Source organism: Sinocyclocheilus rhinocerous, unplaced genomic scaffold (genome assembly GCF_001515625.1).
Source record: "Sinocyclocheilus rhinocerous isolate Xijiao unplaced genomic scaffold, SAMN03320098_v1.1 scaffold463, whole genome shotgun sequence".
Lineage (NCBI taxonomy): Eukaryota > Metazoa > Chordata > Actinopteri > Cypriniformes > Cyprinidae > Sinocyclocheilus > Sinocyclocheilus rhinocerous.
Window position 1 is genome coordinate 809015 of NW_015627535.1, and position 5614 is coordinate 814628.

Consider the following 5614-nt stretch of genomic DNA (forward strand, 5'->3'; position numbering starts at 1 on the left):
GTACGGCTCGAACCCTAATTAAAACTCACCCGCCTATAGCTTTCTAGTAACCCTTCAGACCTTGATTAGCTTGTTCAGGTGTGTTTGATTAGGGTTGAAGCAAAACTCTGCAGGGCTGCAGCTCTCCAGGACCAACGTTCGCCACCCCTGATATAGATGGATGTGATGCAGTCATTGGGGGGATTAAACAAATAATAACAGCATCTCAGACAATTAAGCAACGCATGAGATAATCTCTATGGCCACAGGCAGGAAGTTCAGTTGCTAAATACCGTGCAACAGTAGAAATTAGTCAACTGGTAGAGATTCCACTATACTGCAGTTATTTTCATTTTACGGTCTTAAATGTCTAAATGTTTAAAGAGGGAATTTATTAAAATGTATATAATAATTTAAACTACAATAAAATAAAATATAAAATCAAAACAGGAAAAAAAAAAAAAAGAGCTATTTTCCGCTATTTAAATGTCTTAGGGTTAACTTATTTTTAAAGAGGAAAAAGGCTCACAAAATTATTTTATAGTTAATTATAATAATATAAATAATAATTAAAGTGCAAACCAATTGATATTCTGCTATAGTGTTTTTACTGCAGTTATTTTAAATGCCTTAAAGGGGTCCTATTATGCTTTTTCATTTTTTCAACTTTAGTTTAGTCTGTAATGTTGCCGTTTGAGCATAAAAAAAAGATCTGCAAAGTTACAAAGCTCAAAGTCAATACGGGGACAATAATTTAAAATAATAATAATTAAAAAATGTATTTTAAAATAACATTATGATGTTGTGTAATCTATAATACTGTATAGACACAGCCAGTTTTACTCATTTGAAAAATTTATTTGTGATAAAATAATTACTTTATAATTGTATTAGAGTCTTACATGCTGTACAGTTAATCTGATGAGACACGCTAGCTTTCCCAAGGCAGACAAACTTAGTGGTTACAATCATCCAGGTTTAAATCGCACACAAATTGATTTGATTTTGACGCAATATTTACACTGAAGCTCTATGGTAACAGGACCCCTTTAAAATGTATAAATGTATAAAATGAGGGGACAAAAGCTAGCAAATGCTAAAGTAAAGAAATACTAGGGATGTAACGACTCAGCTCGATTCAGTATACTGATTTCACGATTCGATTTTCTCAATTTTTTTTTAAACAAAATTAGATTTAAGACAAATTATAAATGAAAAGGTGTCCTTTTATTATTGCTTGGACAAAATGCTGCACATTTCTTTGTGAAACAGAAATGTGTCAAATAACAAAACTAAATTGAAATTTTAAAACAAACCCCAAATCTAATCAAATAAATAAGCCAAAAAAAATCCTCTTCATATAAACAAAAGGCTTTGCCTGTGCTCTTTTCATTCAAAATTAGAGGCAACCACTGCATTTGAATCACAATCCAAGCAAAGATGCTGAATACATGCAGCATAAGCAGTTTTTTAAATCTAAATAAGATTGCATAATTTGACATTTTAAAACAAAAACAGAATGCTCTGACTTTGTTTCGTGCAGATGTTTTATGTAGTATAGTTTCACAAAACTAAAGACAGCAAAAGCTCTGAATGAGACACAGATTCACTCTCTGACAGCAGGTGGTGCTTATGGAACAGCAGCGATGCAGCGTTTCCTTGGTTACCACTGTAAACAAAGCAGTGCTTATAATAAACAGTATTTTAATATGCATTACACAGTCAAGATGAAAAGAAAATATAATCTAAACTATTCTATAGACAGTCAGTTCCCCTACATAAAGATACATTCATATAAACTCCACCCGCAAATGTATCGCGATTCGTTTAACATCTCAATCGATTTGAATCGTCACATATTTGTATCGATTTTCAACCAGCTCGTGGTGAATCGTTGCATCCCTAAGAATTACAGTAGAATAAAATTACATAAATTAATAATTGTTTAAATTCATTTACATATTTTTTTCCAGAGAATGTGAAAAATAAAGCGCCAAGCTGTCTGGCAATATTTTGGATTTTGAAAAGCCTGTTGCAGGGCTTAAAGTTCTCCGGCACCGTGCAGGATCTCTGGTATGCGGCGGGGAAAAAAAAAAAAAAAAGATAGTCGTCCTACATTTAAAAACTCCTACATTTAAAAACACTTGATATCACGTTCGAGATCATGAGTTCGCCTACCAAGGTATGAGAGGAACACAGCTTTCACTCTCAACCAAACTAACATTACTAGCCAATCAGAAGTTTTTGCTCTTATAAACACGAGACACGCATAATAGTATCTAATTGCAGAGGATGCTGAGAAAAGCTCAGAGCTGATGAATGGAAAAGCAGCATGGGTCTCAAGCGCGACACATTGAAAAAGCTGCGAGGCGCAATGGTCAAAGATTTCCATCTAGCGTCATTTACATAGAAAAGCTATTAAAAAAGCAGCGGAGCTTTGTAAACAGCTCAGAGTAATAACGTCATCTCCATAAGAATGATATGATTGCCAGAATGCATTTACCTGTATTTGCATATGCAGAGGAAGAGTTTGGGTTGCTTAACATTCATCTGGGAAAACTCACTTGATTTGTATCGTAAATAATTTAACCTGTTAACCTGCACCCCCCATTTTGGGACTAACAGCTAAAAATGACCTACCTAACGTAAAATGGTAACAGTTCCTGACAACAGTGAGCTACACAGACAATTTTGGTGTCTTTGGAAAGAAGACCCTTTGGGCTTTACTATCCATCATCCAGAGTTGATAATGCACAAAAAAATAAAAAGTTATAGACACTGAAGTGCCTTGAAAAAAAATTATACCACACTGAATGTTTTTTTTTTAATTCCATATAGAAATGCATGAAATCAGTCCTGGAGCAATCCAGAAAAGTAATGGGTTGAAAGTCACATGTCTCATGGATAGCTGTCATACAGTCAGTAATCACACGCTGATGTGCGGTCATACAGATGGTAATCATACAGATTGCCGGCTATATAGTTAATAATCACACTCTAATAGCCATTTGTATAGACACATTCACACTGATAGCTGTCATACGGTCAGTAATCACACGCTGATGTGCGGTCATACAGATGGTAATCATACAGATACAGCCACATTCCCCACAATACACGCACACATACACATGAAAAATGTTGAATAAAAAAAAAAAATTTTTTGTGCAAAAAGCCAATCGCTAAGTTACGCCCCCAACAGATTACAGGTGCGTCACAGCGTGCGTCACGAGCCATTACGAGAGAGCGCCAGAATTCAAATAAACGATATTCCGCGTATCTTTGACTTTTTTTTTAGTGGATGGTCTCATTCTGTTTGTGTTGCTTCGTTGGACTAAAAGTGCTCTATGGGATTGTTGTTCAGTGGACCCTTACCTTTCTAACTACACCGGGATTTACAGCTGTGGATGCGTTTATGACTCGTTATTACGACAAATCTGGTACGTACTGCGTTTTGATTATGCATGTTTTCATGTGTACTGCTTACACAAATTTAGCAAATACATTCCTTATAAGCTTTCCATTGAAAAACAGCGATATATGTCGATGCTTGAGGCTTAGACCTTTATGATATATAGTTTGTCAAGATTAATTTTGTCCCTTTTCATTTAATCTATTCGTAAACATTGACACGTGTAAACAAAGAGCATTCAGTGCTCCGGCATCCAGGTGCGGGTTAACAGGTTAAACCTATGCCAACACAGGAGAATACATCAACATATTTCTAAATATGCGACTTATTGTATATCTCGATTTCAAAATAAAAGTTTCTGACTTTGTATGTGGCCAAATATTAAAATTAAATGGATTTAAACATCGTTGAAATACATGAAACATCCACATCGAAGTTAGAAATTAAAATATTGTGACAAAATTAATTTTGTAGGGTGCCACAAGTTTGTTAAAATTTCCAAAGGGTGCCGCGACTAAAAAAAAGGTTGGGAAACACAGAGTTAAAACATTTTTAAAAAATACATACTTTTTGTGATTTAAGAAATTTTCAAATGACAAAATATTTATAAAGTATTAAAACATTGTCTCGTTCTAGTGAACCAAGTATCTGTATTTTGTCTCACCTTGTGAGCTAAGTGTCTATGAGCGTGATAAAGCTCATAATTTTCCAAGTGTATGATATAGCTTTCATTCTTCAGGTCAATCATATATTCATAAAAAAATCAGTTTGAATAAGTAAAGCGATAACTGTGCCATAGTATCTTATCAAATGTTAAAGTTGCCACAGTCTAGGGTTGGGCAATGTCTACAAAATTGGCATCGGAGATGTCTACAGTGAAACATCGCGATGGACGATGACATCGGCATAGGCGAGCGGGGGGAGGGGTGTGGGGGAAGAGTTAGGGGGTGTGCCCAAAGCGTGAATCCTAATAAGGGAAAACATGATTCCTAACACCGCGTCTACACCGGACGCGAGTGGCGCAAACCGACAAAATACTATAGAACCACTGATCTATAATAAAGATTATACATAGATCAGTCTATAGAACTCATTATAATCAGTGATGCCGTCTACACTGGATGCGAAGCGACACAAATCCCCGACAGTAAACTGCTGCCGCGTTCTATTTATGACGTGCTGACACAAATTTCAAATGATTTCCAACGGTCGCTTTATCGCGTCCAGTGTAGACAGACTTTAGCTGATGCGGCGCGACAACAACTGTCGCGTCCGGTGTAGACACGGTGTAACGGTTGCCTGTTACATCCTACAGTACATAAAATTTCACTTACCACATAAACCGAATAAGGAGAGATAACGGAGGACGATGGCGAATGATTTGCAGATCCTCAGTACCACTGACAAACATATAATCTTGTAAAATGTGTGGCAATCACACTCCATAGTATAAACAGAGTACGTGCGATCGCAAATCTCGAAAGTGAAAGTAAAACAAAGCGATCGTGCATTCAAAAGCACAATGCCAGTTTTAATGCCAGGTATAATAGCGGCTCCCTGATGTCGAAATATATATGTAGTATAATTACCCAATTATATAACTGCGAGGAAAAATATTGAAATATATATTTTCCTCCCATCTCGTATTTATTCCCTTTAGGGGTTCCGCCTACACGTCATTTTCTTTCCGAACATGGTATTGGGATGCGGATAACGATGCCGGCTCAACATTGTGATGTCTATTCAACAATCTTTGCATGTGCTGAACTTTATTTGTACCATTTTGTTTTATTAGTTTATTTATAAGAATTTGAAAGCTAATAACAATATTGATTGAGAAGTGAGATCTGATTTTAGTCCTTGCAAACCAAAAAAGTAGTTCAAGTCCTTGAACGTCCTTGAATTTTATTTTGCAGTATCTGTACTAACCCTGTTTAAGTTACCAGTTCTTGGACCATTTTAATGTTTTTGTTGCTGTTATTTGAACTGAACTGTAGTTTTCTGTAGTAAACTTTCTGTTGTAGTTTTCTCTGTAGTAAAAGTCTTTGTATATTTCCTATTTTATATTCATTTTTATTAGGGATGCACCGATACCACTTTTTCCAGTACTCGCCCGATACCGATACTTTTATTTTTGGTAGCCCAAATTTGTATCAGTTTTACTGGTAGTCCACAGTGTGAAGAATTTTTGGGTATAATTTGTCAGTTTACTTTATTTTGCTA

At 35.6% G+C, this 5614-nt stretch overlaps 1 protein-coding gene across 1 annotated transcript in view; it reads right to left on the bottom strand.

Moving 5' to 3' along the window:
• LOC107728566 (transportin-2) overlaps positions 1 to 5614 on the bottom strand; it is a 29911-nt gene that overhangs the window by 12915 nt on the left and 11382 nt on the right. The gene's annotated exons all lie outside the window — the stretch shown is intronic.